This window comes from Staurois parvus, unplaced genomic scaffold (assembly GCF_062004578.1).
Source record: "Staurois parvus isolate SC_StPar_1 unplaced genomic scaffold, SC_StPar_1.0 ptg000264l, whole genome shotgun sequence".
Classification (NCBI taxonomy): domain Eukaryota; kingdom Metazoa; phylum Chordata; class Amphibia; order Anura; family Ranidae; genus Staurois; species Staurois parvus.
The window spans coordinates 4,102,624-4,121,526 of NW_028318060.1; the positions used below are offsets into that span (position 1 = coordinate 4,102,624).

An 18,903-nucleotide genomic window follows, 5' to 3' on the forward strand; every position below is an offset into this window, starting at 1 on the left:
GGATTGTGCTTGCTGTTTTATGCGCTACATCTGCAATACTACCAATGCAATCTGGATTTCTTTGTAAACTCTAGGTTTTGATCATGTACCATTTTTTGGAGAAGGCCTCTTCCCATGCCTCTCCCGTTTTCTATAATGTTGATGTAGCAAAACTCCCCTTTAGAGTTTATATTATCATTGACCCACAAAGGTTTGATAATCGTTCTCTCCCAACCCCTTCCCCCATCTTTTCCTACAGGGCACCTATGTAAACTTTTCAGCTTATGCCTTTTCCAGTGCATGCTTTGAACTAGCTTCCCCTCACCCACTACAATTTCTAATTGTTGGTCATTGAATCTATGTTCCGAATGTTTGTTTATCTTTGCTTAATATTCAATAAAGCTCTTTGTAAAAGAAAATCTGTGAAATGATTTGAAGATCGCAGTCCACAAACGGTCACTTTCATATTTAAGTGAACTTGAGCAGTTCTGCAAAGAAGAGTGGGCAAATATTGCAAAGCCTAGATGTGCAAAGGTAGTAGAGACATAACCCAACAGACTAAAGGCTGGAATTAAAGCAAAAGGTGGTTCAACAAAATACTGACACGGGGGGGGGGGGGGGGGGGGTGATCCTTTTCTTAAACTCAGTGATTCTGGGTTTTTTTTTTTTTATTTTGTTTCCTGACATGCTGGTGTTATATCTTTCACTTGGATATTATAAGTTGCAGTCGAATAGATACAGCTGGATAAAACAAAAACTGTGTGTCTTCATATCAGGCTGCAAAGCAACAAAATGTGATTTGTGATTTTAAAGGGGAGGGGGGTTCTTTTCTATATCCACTGTATATGGACAATTTATTCATATATTTATGTCCATGTAAATTTTTATATTGTAGGGTTAAGGGGGTTGTTAGCTCCACATTTTTCTGCAATGGTTTGTAGCAAAAATTATACCCTGTTGCATTCGGTGTGCAGTACTGCCACTGAACTGAACCCATTCAAAGGAATGGGGTAGGAACAAATCGGTTCAGGTTTAACAGGGTTAAAAGAGGTGGTGAGGAGACTACATAATGCCACTTCACAGTTTGTCAAATGCTTCTGAAAGAGATCCACTGCACAATCACTTCTCAGAAGGGCTGCAAGGTCTCCTGCAAGTGTGAACTCAGCCATGATTTCACTTTTTGATTGCAAACAAAATGTTTTAGTTGCAAAAATCTCACCAGTAGCTAGCTTGTGTATTTCAGAAATGCCATTTTTATATTCGTAACTATGATAAAACTGTTCCGATTTTGTTTCAGTTGCTCTGTTCCTAGCTAACTATATGTAAAGAAATCAAGCTAATACCATCTATTTCATACTGGTATCTAGCAAGACTAATAATAACATTTTGACAGTCTGACAAAGATGGTATGAGCACACATTGGACAATCCATTGGCATATGTAATAAAAAGAATAAGCAGTGAAGCAAGAGTAAGGATGGCAGTCCTGAACACACAAAGTTTTAAAAAGAATGGCAACACGTGGTAAAGCTGGCCATAGAAGTGCAGATTTTCAGACAAGAATATTCGTACAAAAAGTCATCCGAAAATTCTTTGAACAATTGGTGAATCGACTAATGTCGTTGGAAAATTGTCTTTTGGTTTTAATATTCGAGTTTACAATGAGTGTCATTTCTGAACGATAACCACATATACTGGCCGAAAATTTGTTTGATTGAGAAAAGTTTTCCTTCCTGCTCCTTCTAATTTTCTCATCACTGCGGTTGAAAACAAACATCGATTTGACCCCACTAAGGATTAGAAAATCAAATTAATATTCTTGAATGAAAATCTATACGTATATGGCCAGCTTAAGGCTAGGCTCACACTATAAAGCAGTTTGGGAAACCTTTGATGTGTGTGCATTTCCCGAATTGCATTTAAAACACACTGTAGTTCTGCAGCGGGTGTCACGGTTAAGTTAACGACATTCCAAATGCAGGTCACCAATGCAGTGTGTTCACCTGCACTGGATCACATGGTATAAATGTACCATGCAATCTGGTTGCAGTGTGTTTCCAAAAGAAGTATGCACTACTTTTGGCGTGGTGCGATTTGAGCCCATTCAAAATGACACTGGGTTCCTGTGTGATTCATAATGTTATCTGGGGCTAACACAGAAGTGGCCTGTCCTCAAATAGTTTGCAAGTCTAAACTGTGCAAATTTAAATTGTAGCAGCACCTGCTGTCAAAATCTGGTACTGCAGCATGCCCACAGTAATTCTACTGTCAAGCTCAGTCCACCAAGCCTTACACATTGGGAAAGGGATCTCGCTGCTTAAAAAGATGTGGTAACCGAGGAATTTTATTTTTCTACAAAGAGGCAATTTCCATTTTAGATAAACCATGAATAGATATGCGCTTGCTCAATAGAATATGTATACTGTGACACAAATGTGGAATCACAAAATTAAAGTGCACTCCCAACACCACATGTACCAATTATTCAAGTACAGAGTAGAATAGTCCAAAAACTTGTGAAAGAATGAAAGTCTCATAGGAGAGTATCCCATAGATCCAGTGAGTTCTTCTTCACCACTCGTGAGTAATATATGAATTTTCCACACGCCAGAAGGAGTTGACCACCACTTTAGATAACTAAATGGTGTATGGATTCCCAACTGCAGGCTCTCATGTGATGGATCTCCAAACTCCCCTTTCTTATAGTGGCTCTCAAGGAAGCTCCCAGAAGCTGTTGCTTGACACTGCTACTCCGACTGAATCATCATAGTTTCCAGACATGATATCCGAAGAGGGATTGCAAAACTAAGCGAGACTAAAATCGTCCTACGTCTTGTCTACTAGACAGTCAATCCCTCGTGCACTCCCTAGCTCCGCTGCTCCCCTCTCCTTCCCTGTCAGACGGGAACTTCCATTTTACTTGCAAATCATCTTAAAAGGGGTTTAAAGCTGAACTTCGGAACAATGACTGTGCTTAAAACACTTTTACAGACCCAGACAATACATTATAAAAGTAGACGTGTGCTGTACATAGCCTGGCCAGAGTGAAGAGCTGTAGGAGGAACCCAGCAGGCCCACCAACTACAGGCTTCCGCAGAAAACTAGAACAGGGGTGGTTATCAGACCACTCACACTTTGCACAAGGAGAGAGCACAGAAGCTATTGGTCTTTATTACAGGAAGCTCTGGCAGAGGTAAAGTTTGTAATACTGCACAGACCTGGAAGTATTACAAAAAGCACACCAAGATTTCTGTAAGAGTACACATGCCTTTTATATTTAGACAAGATTTGATTCCGGAGTTCAGCTTTAAGTGTTGTGTCATCTGTAGTCTGTTGTTTCAGGCCTAGGTAAGTTGTAATACCTTCTACTGAACAGCAGCAGAACCCACAACAGTTCAGCCTGAAAGGTAGCACAGAATTAACAGGTAAGTGCATGCTGCTCAAATCAGATTTTTAAAGATGTTTTCTGCAAGAGGTTATATAAACCATAGTTCCACGTGTTCGATGCCATGGCAGCACAGTTTGTTTTGAATTACACGTAATGCAGCAACTGTAAATTTGCACTCCTAAATTCTGAAAGCTAAAAGATAAGTCTATTCATTGTACAAAACTGACGCTAACCTTGGATATTGAAAACTGAAAACTGCTGCACTGTGCCTTAAGACACTGAGCCGCACGACAATAAGGGCACTAAAAATGACAGATCCTTGCTTAGATGTAAACTATTCGAACAATAAATGTGCATAACTGTGAAAGGGAGTTAAATAATACATTCAAATGTTATAATAAAAATATTACAATAGTGACATATTAAAGAAAAATAGCCCCCTTTTTAAGTCCAACCATGGAGAAAAATATATACACAAGTAAAAGACACAACCATGTGCATACATTGAATAACACTGCCCCCTAGTGAATATTCAGATAATAAAATATCATCATCATCTTACTTAGCCTACCTCTTTTTACATATCTGGGAAAAATGTTTTTCTACAGCAAAATGGAACAAATAGAAACAGAGAAGTCTTACAATTTATTAAAATGCATGAAGTGAGTCAGATAAATGTAGCTATTAGTGTTTAGCATTGCCTATTCCTAAAAAGTCATGATGACTGTCATTTTAACAGTGTCACATAAGATAAAACATTAAAAGGATTCTATATCTGATGCCGACAAGCCCTTTTGAATTTGTGAATACAGCTTCTGATGCTTCAATGAGTTTGTTTTAAGTGGAAAAGGAATAACTTCAAAAGGTAACAATGGTCCTTGGAAATGTTAAAAGAGAACGCCAGACAAAAAACCTGATATGTGAACAATTTAAACGTGTCTTCTTTCAGCTTTAGATGTATTAGGAAAAGTATGTCCATAATACCGTAATGCCACTACAGTGGCATAGATCACAGAAGTGCACACTGGTACAGTGGGGGGTGATTGCTGAGGCATGCTCTGGTGCAGCTGCAGTGAGGTCTCCTCATTAATCCTTAAAAGTCAACTGTCCTAAATGTTTCCCTCTCCCATCAAGAGACTTCATCTTCAATAAGCTCTTCCCTTTACGTGGCCTCATCATGCTATATCCTACCTAGGTATCAAGTTGACAGCCTTCTTATCCGATCTATATTCCGCTAACTACCTTCCCATGCTCGCCCACCTCACTGGCAACTGGTCTTCTCTTCCACTCGCATGGCTGGGTAGAATTGCAGTGGTGAAAATGTCCATCTTACCCAAGATTCTTTATCTTTTCAGGGTCCTCTCCATACCTGTCCCAACACACTATCTTTGTACACTTCAGCGCCGGGTTCATTCTTACGTCTGGGGCTCCGTTCGTCCTCGAGTTCCTCGTACTACTATCCATTTACCAAAGCTTAAAGGGGGCCTGGGTCTCCTGGACTTTACAAGTATTATCAAGCAGCCCATTTAGCGCAAATCCCTAAGTATCATGCATCCTACGAGATCCCTCAATGGGTGATTTTAGAGTCCGTAGATGTTGACCCCCTCTCTTTAGCCAACTTACTCTGGCTTCATCCTTCCGACCGACACAATATCCGCAATCCAGTCACCTCCCACTTTGTAGCTCTTTGGGATAGACGCAAGCCTAGATACCCTCTTCAATCGCCTCACAACCCTCTTCTTTCCCATCTCCGTAACCCGGCTTACCCCCCTGCCTGGTCTTCCCTGCGTTCTTTTGCACTCTGGTCCTCGGCTAATCTCCTTCTCGGCTCACCACTTCTTGACTAACTCTGGCGTTCGTTCCTTCCCATCTCTTCAAGAAACCCACTCTCTCCAGGCGTAGGAAATTTTTCGCTATCTCCAATTAAAACATTTTTACTCCCCCCTCTCAACCACTCGTTGCTCTGTTAGATTCACGCCCTCCTTCGAAAGTGCTTGTAAAAATGACCCACATAGACGTGGCCTAATCTCTATCCTATATGCCCAACTCTCGACACCTGAACCCTTCCCTCGCCCCTCATATGTCACCAAGTGGGAGAAGGATCTGGGTTCCCCGCCGAGCTCTGAGGATTGGGATCTCATTTAGCAAGCGACTAAATCCTCTTCACAGAATGTGGTAGCAGTCGAGACAAATTACAAGGTCTTATCCCGGTGGTATTTGGTCCCTGCAAGGATAGCTAAATACTCTCCAGGATACCCTCCTGATTGCTTTCGATGCAGTGCGGTGCCAGGTACATTTCTCTACATTTGGTGGTCCTGCCCAATTGTCCGCACTTTCTGGGATGGTGTCTTCCACACGTTAACCACCATTCTTCAAAAACCGCTGGCGCCAACTCCTGACATAGCCATACTCAACCTCCGACCCCCTTCAATTTCTAAATCTCAGTTTAAGGTCCTTTTGCAGGTCACAACCTCTGCAAAGCAAATTATAGCTAAGGCCTAGAAAACTCCATCCCTTAACATTCCGGTGGTTCGGAATAAGGTGACACAGGCCATGATACACTCCAAAGTAGAAGCTACCATCACAGACAAAATTCCCACATTTTTAATCGACCTGGTCCCTTGGGTTGACCACTTCCTTCCTCAAGGCTTCAATGAATCTTTGCTTCTTCCTTAAAAAAGAAGAAAAAAAAAAAAAAGCCCCCCTCACTCGTAGCTGTCCCAGAGCACTGGTCCAATCCCACCTCACCGCCCATACCCTGTCCTGGATGTCACACTCCCTACCTGCTTATTTTTCCCCCCTTTTCTTTTTTTCTCTTTAATTTCTTGCTACTTCCGTCCCCCCCCCCTCTACCTTTTTTTTAGCTACTATACTACATTAGCAATGAACATTCAGCCGCTGTAAGGCCCTGGGCCCCAATTTACTTCTACCACATATTTTTGTAATGTTTGTTGCCTCCTATTGTACGCTTTTCATTTTCGAAACTCAATAAAAAGTTTGAACAAGAGACGGATCAGACTTGATTTTGTTCCTAGGCATTACATTTATTGATACAATACTCTCCTCTCAACTTATCAGCTGGCCGGAGAAGATGCTTAATGACACGGTTTTTCACTCTGTACTTTGAGTAACTTGTAGGACTGTGCTTATACATACTGACTGTTGTTTTTGAAGAATGTGGTTATTGTGACACAGATACTCTGCAATATGACTGTTTTGTTCAATAAACTTTATTTCGGATTAAAAAAAAAAGTGATTGATTGACAGTAACAAGCACCAGCTGTAGAGAAAAACAGGGAGTTGACTAACTCATCTGACTGATTTCTCATCCTCCTTATGCAAACGGTTGTAACCACGTTTACTCCAAATTACGGCGGAATGTTTAACAACTGCCCTAATCAGTAAACCAGACTGCAAATTTTGGATGATGCAACTGTATTTATTTTAAATAAAAATCTGAGTACCTTTTTTCTTAATCAATACACATCTGTCATGTGACCCAGTCCAAATCAATCCTCTGCTGCCAGTTACATGTTCAAAAAAAAACAAAAAGCCTTTGATATACAGAGGAAAATCCATAATGTCAAATAAATGTTTTACACTGCAATACAAATATGTATTTGAACTCAAATCTTTATTTGAACTGTATTTGAACTCAAATCTTTATTATATTTGTGCAAAAACATGGTGAGGGCTATCTAGGGGGAGGTTCTGCCAATCACAGCCTGTTTGATGTCTCCTCCAGTCTGTGTCTATTGTTTGTATGTGCTTAGAATTTAAGGGAGGGCATGCCTCCATCAATCAACATACAATAACCAATCCCCATTGTGCTTAGCTGTTTCGTTGTTATGGAAGAGAAGGAAGGCTGTCATTTATCTGGCGTGTATATGCGCACATGTCTGACTCTATAGTCATGTGGGCTTCACAGACCAGAAAAAAGAGGAAATTAACAGCTTAGAAGAGAAATTAAACTGAACATGCTCAGTAGAACTGGCAACAAAAATGTACACAATCACAGACTCAGATACAGAAAAGGAAGACAGAGAACAGCAGGGTCATCCAGGCTTATTGCAGAATACATAAAATGAATCCCATAGTGACTGAGTGAATATGAACAGCATTGCATTGCCAGTTTTTAATTGTGTGGATTTTTGTTTATGAACCACTTCAAGTTTGGACACTTTCACCCTCTTCCAGTCCAGGCCAATTTTCAGCTTTCAGTGCTATCACACTTTGAATGACAATTGCGCGGTCATGCAACACTGTACCCATATGAATTTTTTAGCATTTTTTTGAGACAGATAAAACTTTATTTTGGTGGTATTCATTCACCACTGGGATTTTTATTTGTTTGCTATATAAATGAAAAAAAGTCCAAAAATTTTGCAAATAAATAATCTTTCTTCATAACTCTTAGCCAAAATGTATTAATCTATCTTTTTAGTAAAAAAAATTAGTTTATAAGCAAACATAAAATTTCAAAACTTTTTTTTACATTTTTATATTATTTATGTATTTTTTTTTTTTAAACATACTGTCACCTTAGCAGTACAGTGTCACCATAGTGACACTGAACTACTTGTGGGGGGTGATGAAAAAATGTTTTCTTTTTTTACACCGATTGCTTTTACACCCATAAAGGCTGTAAAAACAATCATTTCTCCTCTCTGGCAGCATTTCTGCAGCCATTGAGAAATACTGTGCAAGCTATGATTGGTCACAGCTTATCACATGGTACAAGGCTGTTGTGAATAGCCTTGTACCAGGTGACCTCTGTGATCATTCACAGATTTCACAAGTAGTAAGCAATGATGTCAGGAAGTGACATCTTGTTTACTACTATTCATGTGATCACTGATTGGCCAATCAGTGATCACATGAATCTGGACCTCACACAGAGGTCCCGTGCAGCAATCTGTGCTCCCAGGGAGCACGCACAGGCTATGGATGCGGGGGGGAAGTTTAGAAACGTCTACCCGCATCTTTCCCGTCTGGCCGTTATCGACATAGGCTGCAGGGGAAGAGGTTAAAGGCATTTATTTTTTACAATTAGTTATGACAACCAAAAAAGAAAAAAAAGTGCATAAAAGAGCATCACAGGGCACACAGTAAGTACAACATCTTCCAGACTATGAAAAGCCCATATATAATAATTTATAACAAAGTACTGGTAGAGTCACAACATGCAAGAGAAAAAAAAAACAAAACAGCCCAACCACAGATCTCGCATACCACTCACACATACCAGTTCCTCTCCCCTCCTCAGAGAGCACGTGATCTAAACAAAGTGTCTGACATAAATGCAGGGGTCCAAAGGACCCACCAATCTAAAAGGAGAAACACAGTATACTGGGACAGTAAAGATCTTATGGGGAAAAAAAAAAAACCACATCAGCTTCCAGTGAAACCGAAGCATCTAGCAACGGTTGCACACTCAGTTAAATCTTTTCAGACTAGCGCTACTTGTGTAAATAAATTTAAATTTGGACGAATCAAGGTTAATCAGACGACAGACATATTGCACAGTAGGTAAATTGGAACTCTTCCAGTACAACAAAATGGTTTTCTGTGCATAGAAAAGTAGTAAACAAAATAAAAAGAAACTGTATTTATGAGAAATGAAGGCCTCAAAAGATACCCAGAAGACAAACTTCTGAGGTTTTAGGTGCTGCAAAGTCCAGATGAAGTTCCAACAAAAAGCAGACCAAAAGGTCACCACATGCGGGCAAGTTTAAAACATATGTATAACATCTGCAGATTCCTCTCCACATTTTGGCAAAATACTGGAGTTGATGGTGTCATCTTGGAAAGTCACGATGGGGTATAGTAGAGATGGTGTACAAATTTGAATAGACTCAAACGATCAGTTGTACTAATAACACCTGCAAAGCAGGATTCCGTAGCCTCCTCCCAGTCATCCTCGGTGAAAGTAGGGATAGAGCGAAGTCATTTCCTATATGATGTTCCAAAAGGGTTTGATCCCTGCAGTTGCAGTCAGTTATAGAACGTAGTGACCAGTTTATCATGCTTGGTTCATACATAACATGTTCCAGTGGGGTAGAAGCACTACTCACATATACAACACCAAATTAGGCCTAGATAAATTATATGGGTTTAATTGCATCTGTGTCTGAACTTGGGACATATCTACCCTAATACTTGAATGTTATAAATGCATGGATCTACAGTATAATGTTTAATGCAGTATCAAATTATATAATAAATAGGAAGGGGCCTGTTAACACATGACCATATAAGAGTGTTTTCCTTAAACAGCTAATTAGCAACTAAATTGATAGTTGGTTGTTAAAATAGGTGGTCATGACAGAACCATTGGTAGACTGTATACAGTGGGGCAAAAAAGTATTTAGTCAGCCACCAATTGTGCAAGTTCTCCCACTTAAAAAGATGAGAGAGGCCTGTAATTGGCATCATAGGTAGACCTCAACTAAGAGAGACTAAATGAGAAAAAAAATCCAGACAATCACATTGGCTGATTTAGAAAGAATTTATTTGCAAATTATGGTGGAAAATAAGTATTTGGTCAATATCAAAAGTTCATCTCAATACTTTGTTATATATCCTTTGTTGGCAATGACAGAGGTCAAACGTTTCCTGTAAGTCTTCACAAGGTTGGCACACACTGTTGCTGGTATGTTGGCCCATTCCTCCATGCAGATCTCCTCTAGAGCACTGATGTTTTGGGGCTGTCGCTGGGCAACACGGACTTTCAACTCCCTCCAAAGGTTTTCTATGGGGTTGAGATCTGGAGACTGGCTAGGCCACTCCAGGACCTTGAAATACTTCTTACGAAGCAACTCCTTTGTTGCTCGGGCGGTATGTTTGGGATCATTGTCATGTTGGAAGACCCAGCCACGTTTCACCTTCCTTGCCCTTGCTGATGGAAGGAGGTTTGCACTCAAAATCTCACGATACATGGCCCCATTCATTCTGTCCTGTATATGGATCAGTCGTCCTGGTCCCTTTGCAGAGAAACAGCCCCAAAGCATAATGTTGCCACCCTCAAGCTTCACAGTAGGTACAGTGTTCTTTGGATGCAGCTCAGCATTCTCTCTCCTCCAAACACGACGAGTTGTGTTTCTACCAAACAGTTCTATTTTGGTTTCATCTGACCATATGACATTCTCCCAATCCTCTTCTGGATCATCCAAATGCTCTCTAGCAAACTTCAGATGGGCCCGGACATGTACTGGCTTAAGCAGGGGGACACGTCTGGCACTGCAGGATCTGAGTCCCTGGCGGCGTAGTGTGTTACTGATGGTAGCCTTTGTTACGTAGGTCCCAGCTCTCTGCATATCATTCACTAGGTCCCCCCGTGTGGTCCTGGGATTTTTGCTCACCGTTCTTGTGATCATTTTGACCCCACAGGGTGAGATCTTGCGTGGAGCCGCAGATCGAGGGAGATTATCAGTGGTCTTGTATGTCTTCCATTTTCTTTTTTTTTTTGCTCCACAAAGTTTATTGAGAAAAAATTCAAAACATACAAATTGTACAAAGAAATACAATGTGCCAAAGAGAAACGCGGTGAAACACCAATCGCATATGCCAAACAATAAGAAATACTCAGGTGAACAAAATGGGAAAGCCATCTCGTGTCTCCTGTAACAATAATGAAGTTCAACTAGGATAAAAAACACGAGTTCACAGCAAAAAAAAAAAGGCAAACACTAATCATAACCACTACACAGCGTACAAAATACCACCAAACGGGCAGGGTCATTTGTTTGCTCCCCCATATATCTTTTATCATAGAGTAGCAGAGTAGGGGGGAAGGGGATAGGGCTAAATGTGCTGGGCTTCTGGTGCAAGGAAGAAGTTGCAAAGGTATAGAGAGCTCTGTGCTATCCATGAGGAGCAACAAAGGTACCACTCAGAGGTAGCCAACGTGTAGGAAAATAACTCCGTGGATTGGGAGAGGCACATGTGCAAGTGTAGTCTGGGTGTGAGATTAGGTTGCCTATGGACAGAGGAATAAGCGTATATGTAGGAAGAAAAATGAAGTAGAGAAGATGTGAAAAACAGGAAAGACAGAAATGGCAAGTACAAGGCACAATGAGGAAGGAGTTGGGAGGGGATAAAAAAAAATGGTGAGGCGCTGGAGAGCCAAAGAGAGGGAAGAAAAAAAAAGTGTAGAAAAAAAGGGAAATTAAATTAAAAAAAAGGGGAAGAGGGGGGGTAAGGGTCAGAGGGGGAGGAGACTAAGGGGGGGGGGGTATGGATAGACATGACATGTGGGTGGAAGCTCCAAGGACAGAGCTGGTGTGCTCATCCCCAAGGGGGTAGAGACATAAATTAGACAATCGGGCGCCAGGGAAAAGGAGTGTCTCACTCCCTGATCGGTGAAGGGGATATAATAGAAAAGTGTTAATCGACAGCCTAGCAAGGATTGAGGGGTCAATACAATAGAGAATGTAATATATAGCCACAGGTCTAGCTCAGAGTCAGGTAGAAAGACCCATGAGGGATTGGTATTCGGGGGTCGTTTGGAAGTGAATCCAACACGACCAAATATGGGAAAATCTAGTCGGGTTATCTTGGGAGGAAGCAATCAGCTCCTCCATCTCTGCAATTCTTCCTAGACGAGTGAACCAATCGTGTATTGAGGGGGGGTGAGTAGATCTCCATAGCACAGGTAGGCAGAGTCTAGCAGCATTAATCATATGCATAGCTAATGATTGGAAGTATAGACGTTTGGGGAGCGGTGTATAGTGGAGGAGAAATTGGGCCGGGGAGAAATCGAGAGGTAAAGTGGACACTGACGAGGTTATACGGTGGACTTCCTGCCAGAAGGGCAGGACGATAGGGCAGGATCACCAAATATGGAGAAGGGACCCATCAGGTGCTCCACATCTCCAACAGTTATTGGGTAGAGAAGGGTTAAAACGATGAGTTCTGGATGGGGTAATGTACCAACGGGAGGCTAGCTTGTATCCGTTTTCTTGTGTCGATACATTCAGTGAGCATTTGTGGGAGTATGTAAAAATTTGGTCCCAATCTGAGGAAGAAAAATCTATATCAAGGTCTCTCCTCCAAGCTCGGCAGGCGGGGAGCGAGTTAGGATTCCCATCACCGGTTAGAAGGAGGTACATGGATGAGATTAAATGCCGCTGGGGTTCAGCCTTAGAACAAATTGATTCAAAGGGGGTGAGAGGGCGAGTCCATTTGTGGAGGTGAGCAGAGGATGTGAGAAAATGCCTGATTTGAAGGTAGGCCCAAAAGGGGAAGGTATGATCTTTCATGGTGCTCGCCAAAGAGGAGTAGGATTTCAATTGGCCTTTATGAAAAAAGTGTTCCGCTTTCACCTGGCCATGCGGCCAATGTTCAGACAGGAAGGCCTTGTGCATGCCCGGAGGAAAGTCTGGGTTTAAGCAAAGGGAGGTTAAAGGGTTGGGGGCATCCGAGATGGAGGCCGACTTGCATGTCAAGCGGAAGATGCTCAAGGTAGGACCAATCAGTGGATGAGTGAGAAGGGCCTGGGGGGTATGTTTCGTCATGAGCCACGGGATCGATGCTATAGGAGAAGGAGAGAAGGAGTTTTCTAGATGCACCCAATCTTTGGTAGTCGAATGAATATTCCAATCTATAATTCTGCAAAGATGACAGGCCCAATGATATTGCCTGAGGTCTGGGAGCCCAATCCCACCCTTGGATTTGGGGAGAACCAATTGGCAGAAAGATATGCGCGGGCGCTTGTGGTTCCAAAGGAAGAGGGAGCACATTCTCCGACATGAAGCGAAAAAGGCGGGTGGCAATTGGATAGGTAAGGTTTGAAATAAATAAAGGAGGCGGGGGAGAATGTTCATTTTTAGTATAGCAGCTTTGCCGAACCAGGAAAAGCATGGGCGATGCCATTTAGTGAGATCTTCCTGAATGGATTTAAGTGCTGGGATAAAGTTTTTGACGTAAAGGTCAGAGAGGTCGCACGTAAGCTGAATGCCCAGATAAGTGAGGGTCTCACTTTCCCATCTGAACGGGAACTGCGATCGGCAAAATGAGACTACGTCAGAAGGGAGGGTGACATTGAGGGCATATGACTTTGAATGGTTGATTTTAAGGTTCGACATGTATTGAAAAAGTGAGAAATCTTTAAGCAAATTGGGCAAGGTGGTCCGAGGTTCCGTTAGAAACAGCAAAATGTCATCCGCATAGGCGGCAAGTTTATACTCTTGAGCCGGTGCAGAAATGCCCTTAATATCTGGGTTAGAACGGAGTTTACGCAGCAGTGGCTCTAATGATAGTACAAAGAGGAGAGGAGAAAGGGGGCAGCCCTGGCGCGTGCCATTGCCGAGAGAGAAATGGTTAGATAAATGGCCATTTACCCGAACCTGTGCCATGGGTCTAGAGTACAATGTCATGATGAAATTAAGCATGTGTTCTCTCAGACCAATTGCCTGTAGGGATGCCCTCAAATAGTCCCAGGACACTCTGTCAAAGGCCTTCTCAGTGTCCAGAGAGAGAAGGAACCCAGGACTCTTTGATGTGCGAAGCCAATGGACGAGGTTGAGGGCCTTGATAATATTGTCTCTCGCTTCCCTGCCAGGGATGAAACCCACTTGATCAAGGTTAATCAAAGAGGGGAGTAAGAGGAGGAGACGGTTGGCTGGAATTTTCGCATACAGTTTCACGTCTACATTCAGAAGGGAGATGGGCCTATAATTGGAAACCAAAGTTGCATCCTTATCTCCTTTGGGTATGACAGTGATGTGCGCTTCTAGAAGGCGATGACACGGCACAGGGATTGAAGAGAAGGTGTTGAAAGCCGAAAGGAAGGGGTTGGACAAGATGTTTAAAAACTCCTTGTAATATACTGCAGAAAGGCCATCAAGGCCCGGGCTTTTACCAGACTTCATTTGTTTAACGGCCCGTGACAGTTCCTCTGCCGTGATATTTTGCTTCAGTTCCTGGGCGGATGTCTCAGAAAGTGTAGAAGGGCTATAAAGATGAAGAAAGTCCGAGATCACAGTGGCTCTGAATTTGTTGGTTTCAGGTGGGGGACGTTCCGGAGGGAGGTTATATAATGCCTTATAATACTGCTCAAAATGAGAAGCAATGTCAGCATTAGTGGTGGCAAAAGAACCGTCTGGACCCCTGATTTTGTGGATTGTTAAGCTCAACTTTTTCGCTTGAAGGGATCTGGCGAGGAATCTCCCGCTTTTGTTCGCAAACTCATAAAATAATTTTTGAGATAAGACATATCTACGTTTAGCCACCTTGCCCAGTTCGGTCAAAAGCTGTGTGCGGGTGTTTGTGAGTTCAGTCAAGGTTGAAGCCGCTTGATTGTGTTTGTGAACTCTTTCCAAAAATTTGATGCGCTCCATAAGTTGTTGCAGATGTGCTTGTCTCTCCCTTTTACGCTTCGTAGCCATAGCTATGAGAACCCCGCGAATTATGCATTTATGTGCCTCCCATTGCGTCAAGGAGGAGGTATCTGAAGTCTGGTTGGTCACGAAGTAATCTACCAATTGGGAGCGGATCTCGGCTTCGTTTGTTGGGTCGGAAAAAAGAGATGCGTCCAATCGCCAAATCTTAGAGCGGGAGTGTTTTTCAGGGAAACGCAACGTCATGGTTATGGGATGGTGATCTGATAGGACCATTGGTTCAATGGAGGTGTCATGAAGAAACGGCAGATCCGCTTGCAAGAGAAAAATGTAGTCAATTCTGGAGTACTTGTTGTGTGGAGGAGAAAAAAACGTGTAATCTTTAATGTTCGGGTGTAGGATTCGCCAAGAATCGTGAAGTTGTAAATCCTGAAGTTGTGTGCGGATCTGTCTTGGAGATTTGTATGGTAAAAATGAACTGCCCGAGGAGGAATCCAGTAAAGGGCATAAAGGGACATTAAGGTCTCCCCCCAAGATCAGCACACCCGACTGAAAGGAAGAAAGAGAGGTGGTGATTGAGCGGAAGAAGGGAACCTGCTTGGTATTGGGCGCATATAGATTTGCCAGTGCAATGGGTCTGTTGGAAAAAGTGCCTTTTAGAAACAGGAACCTACCTTCTGAGTCAGGGAGCGACTCCGTGACAGTTAAAGGGAGATGTTTCGCAATCAAGATGGTGACACCTTTTGATTTGGCGTGAGGGTTGGGGCATGATAGACTGCCGGATAACGTGAGTTAAAGAGCTTGGGATTAACATCCTGTCGAAAATGCGTTTCCTGAAGGAAAACGGTATCTGCTCATTGTTTATATAGGTAGGAGAGCAGAATGGAGCGTTTTTCAGGTGTGTTCAAACCCTTCACGTTAAGAGATAGAACTTTTAAGGATAAGTGTCCTGACAACGATTTGGGAGAAGACATGTCCAAAGAGGTATATGAAATAAACCTAAGGAGAAGGGACACGGGGTACTAAGAGGATGGGAATAGGATTGAGGGGGGGGGAATTAAAGATATAAATGAAAGAAAAATAAAATAAAAGAGAAAATAAGGAAAGGGAGAGGAGGAGAGTAGGTACAGGAAAGAAAAAAAAAAAAAACTACCAGCGGGAGGAGTAGACCAGCTAATCCACCTAGATATATGAGAAGAGGGGAAAAGAGAAAGGAAGAGAAGATGGGGGGGTTAAAGGGTAACAGAAAAGAGAAAGGAGGGAGTAAAAACAGCCGGCAAGAGTCAATAAAAGCTCTCCGAGCTTACTGTGTGGGGAACGCGATGGGTCGAAATCCAAAATAAAAAAGCCCGCCGTACGGAAGACCTTAAAAAGTGCAGGGAATGGAGAGGTGGGGCAAGGATAGGGCATTCACAGAGAGGGACTACGCCCAGCCGGCGAGGGAGATGTATCAACCCTCACCTGGTAGGGCGTATGGCTCAGGATTCAGTGAGAGATTGGGGTCGAGTAGAACGGTAGCCTGCGCTGGGAGGGAAGTGAGACAGGCAGCAAGCCATAGGAATGTTTGCGAGATACACATATGAATAGAGTATGACGTAGGAATTCTAGAGCGGAAATATGGTGTCGTAAGTATACCGTGGTGGAACTACTAGGAGTGTCGTCCTCAACGGTAGGGCTTCATAGAACGGTCAGCCCGCCCTCTCCTCAGGGAGAGAACAGTCAGTGTCTCAAGACACCTGAAGTCATAAATTATTGGCAGAGGAACATTAAGGCATGACATGTGCAAAAAAAAAAACATACAGCTCAATTATCGCATATCAAAAAACACAATATACAAAATTGAAAACAACCAGAATGACAGAACAACCCTCCCCCGGCCTGCACTCTCAAGGTACCCCTGGAATCGAGCAGCACCTCATATCAGATAGGAAGAAATGCGTGGGGAAGGAAGAAAAAGGCACAGGCAGAGCACCTACATTGGAGCCTCATCAGTGGTACTCCTTTAGTATGCAGAGGGTGGAAAAGGATACAGAGCGGGATGAGAGAGACCGATCTCTGCTAGGAGTCTCCATCTGGAGAGCTTATTGAGGTGATGCTCGTTCACAGGTTCACAATAACAGTGTGATGGTAAAAAAAAAAAAAAAACATAAGCAAAGGTCCCAGGTCCCCCCCTCCCACCCCTCCCAATCCAAACTCAGCAACCCGCTCATCTAATGAATATGTGAAAAAGGATAACTGATGCTGAGGACTTCTCGTCGTCCTCTCCTAACTTGGTCTTCTGCAAACGGTGCAAGGCGAGTTGAATACGATGTGTGAGGGGGGACACAGAGTCCTTCAGTGGCGAACCCGAGATCCTCGGAGGTCCCCAGGATAGGCTCGGAATCAGATGTGCAGGAGATGTAAGAGGATCGGAGCCCTCTGGAGTCCACCCGGAGTCTCTAGGTGGCAATAGACCTATCAGAGGTGTCATGGAGGAGGCTGGGCAATAAATTGGTTGTAGACCCGATAGTCCCGTTGCGGAGCGACAGTGGTGATGCAGAAAATGGGCGGGTAGAGGGGAGGAGCTTATTGGAATGTTTTGTGCCAAACAATCTTTAAAGGTCAGGAATCGTAGGGATGAGATCTCAGTGGCCCCAGATGCATAGGGCTGCCTGTGTGCAAGAGTACCATTGAGTCCAGTCCAGAGCAGGTGGAGGGAAGACCCCAGAGTGATAGATCAGAGAGCTCCATAGGTAAGGCTAAATGAAACAAAGGATTTTGCAGACAAAGTCTGAAGAGTGACTGAACGGGTCCTGAGCAGTGAAACCAGAGGTAGTGCACAGTAAATGAAGGAAATCAGGACAGAATTTAGAGAAGGGTCTCTAAGCTTCATGGCAAGGCCTTCGATGTGCAGGAGAGGCCGTCGGGCTGGTAGAGCCACTGGCTGGAAGTCTCGGCGAGGTCGCGGGAACCGATCGGCGTCGGCGAGAGCCGGGGCCCTGCCATTCCATATCACTTGGCGTCGGTCCGGATTCCGGAACACCTGGGAGACGCATATTTCTGTACCAATCGGGAAGGTCGATTAGTGGGATATCCAGGGAAGTACAGAAATTAGGCAGATCCTCCGGAACTCGCAGGTAGGCTGTACGCCCCTGCGCCTGTGCGGAAAGACAAAATGGGAAACGCCACCTATATGATATGTTACGGGAACGGAGTGCATCCAATAGGGGGCGAAGTTCCCGTCTTTGTTGCAGAGTAAGATTGGAGAGATCCTGGAATAAATGTATTTCTGACCCCTGATATAAGAGGTGCCTTCTGTCTCTGGCGCACCTGAGGATGTCCTCTTTAATTGGGAAGCTGATTAGGCAACATATTACATCTCTTGGGGGATCAGAATCTCTGCCCCTGGGACGGAGTGCTCTGTGTGCTCGTTCCAACTCTATAGGTGTGGCCGGCGAGCGACCTAGTAGGTCATTAAAGATCGCCACAACCGTTGTAGAGATGTCATTCGGTTCCACAGATTCTGGCAAACCACGGAGTCTAATGTTATGTCTGCGTCCACGGTTATCCAAATCCTCTATTTGTCTGTAGAATTCGTGGATATGTGATGCGTGTGAGACTGTTGTCTGCTGTATGTCTGCTATGGCATCTGCATTAGTGCGGTTAGCAATTTCCACTCCCTCCAGCCTTGTGCCTAAGGAGAGTAGGTCATCTCGCAGGTCACTGAGGGCGGTGGTGAGTGTGACTTTAATATCTGCAGCCATCGCCTGAAGATCTCTGAGAGACAATGCCTGGGAGTCAGAGGAGAGATCATGCTGCGGGACTGTGTCTGTGACATTCTCAGTGTCAGTGCTTTGAGGGAGAGGGGGGGGGAGAGGGGGAAGCTGTGTGGGACCTGTCCCTCTGCTGGGAGCGGAACAGCTCCTGTATATGCCGCAATTGTGGTTGATTAAGGACCCGTGGGGAACGGGAATGGGAACCAGGTGTGTTCCGGTCCTTTTTCCCCATATTTCTATGCCCCTGCATCACCCGATCCTCTGAGCAGAGTGAAGAGAAGTCTTCGGCCGGCGGGAGCTCCTGGCTTAAGCGGCCATTCCGGACTGCGGCAGACCACGCCCCCGTCTTCCATTTTCTAATTATTGCTCTCACAGTTGATTTGTTCACACCAAGCTGCTTGCCTATTGCAGATTCAGTCTTCCCAGCCTGGTGCAGGTCTACA

At 43.6% G+C, this 18,903-nt stretch overlaps 1 protein-coding gene across 1 annotated transcript in view; it reads right to left on the reverse strand.

Moving 5' to 3' along the window:
* Window positions 1–18,903, reverse strand: part of LMBRD1 (LMBR1 domain containing 1) — a 270,616-nt gene that overhangs the window by 130,120 nt on the left and 121,593 nt on the right. The window lies entirely within an intron of this gene.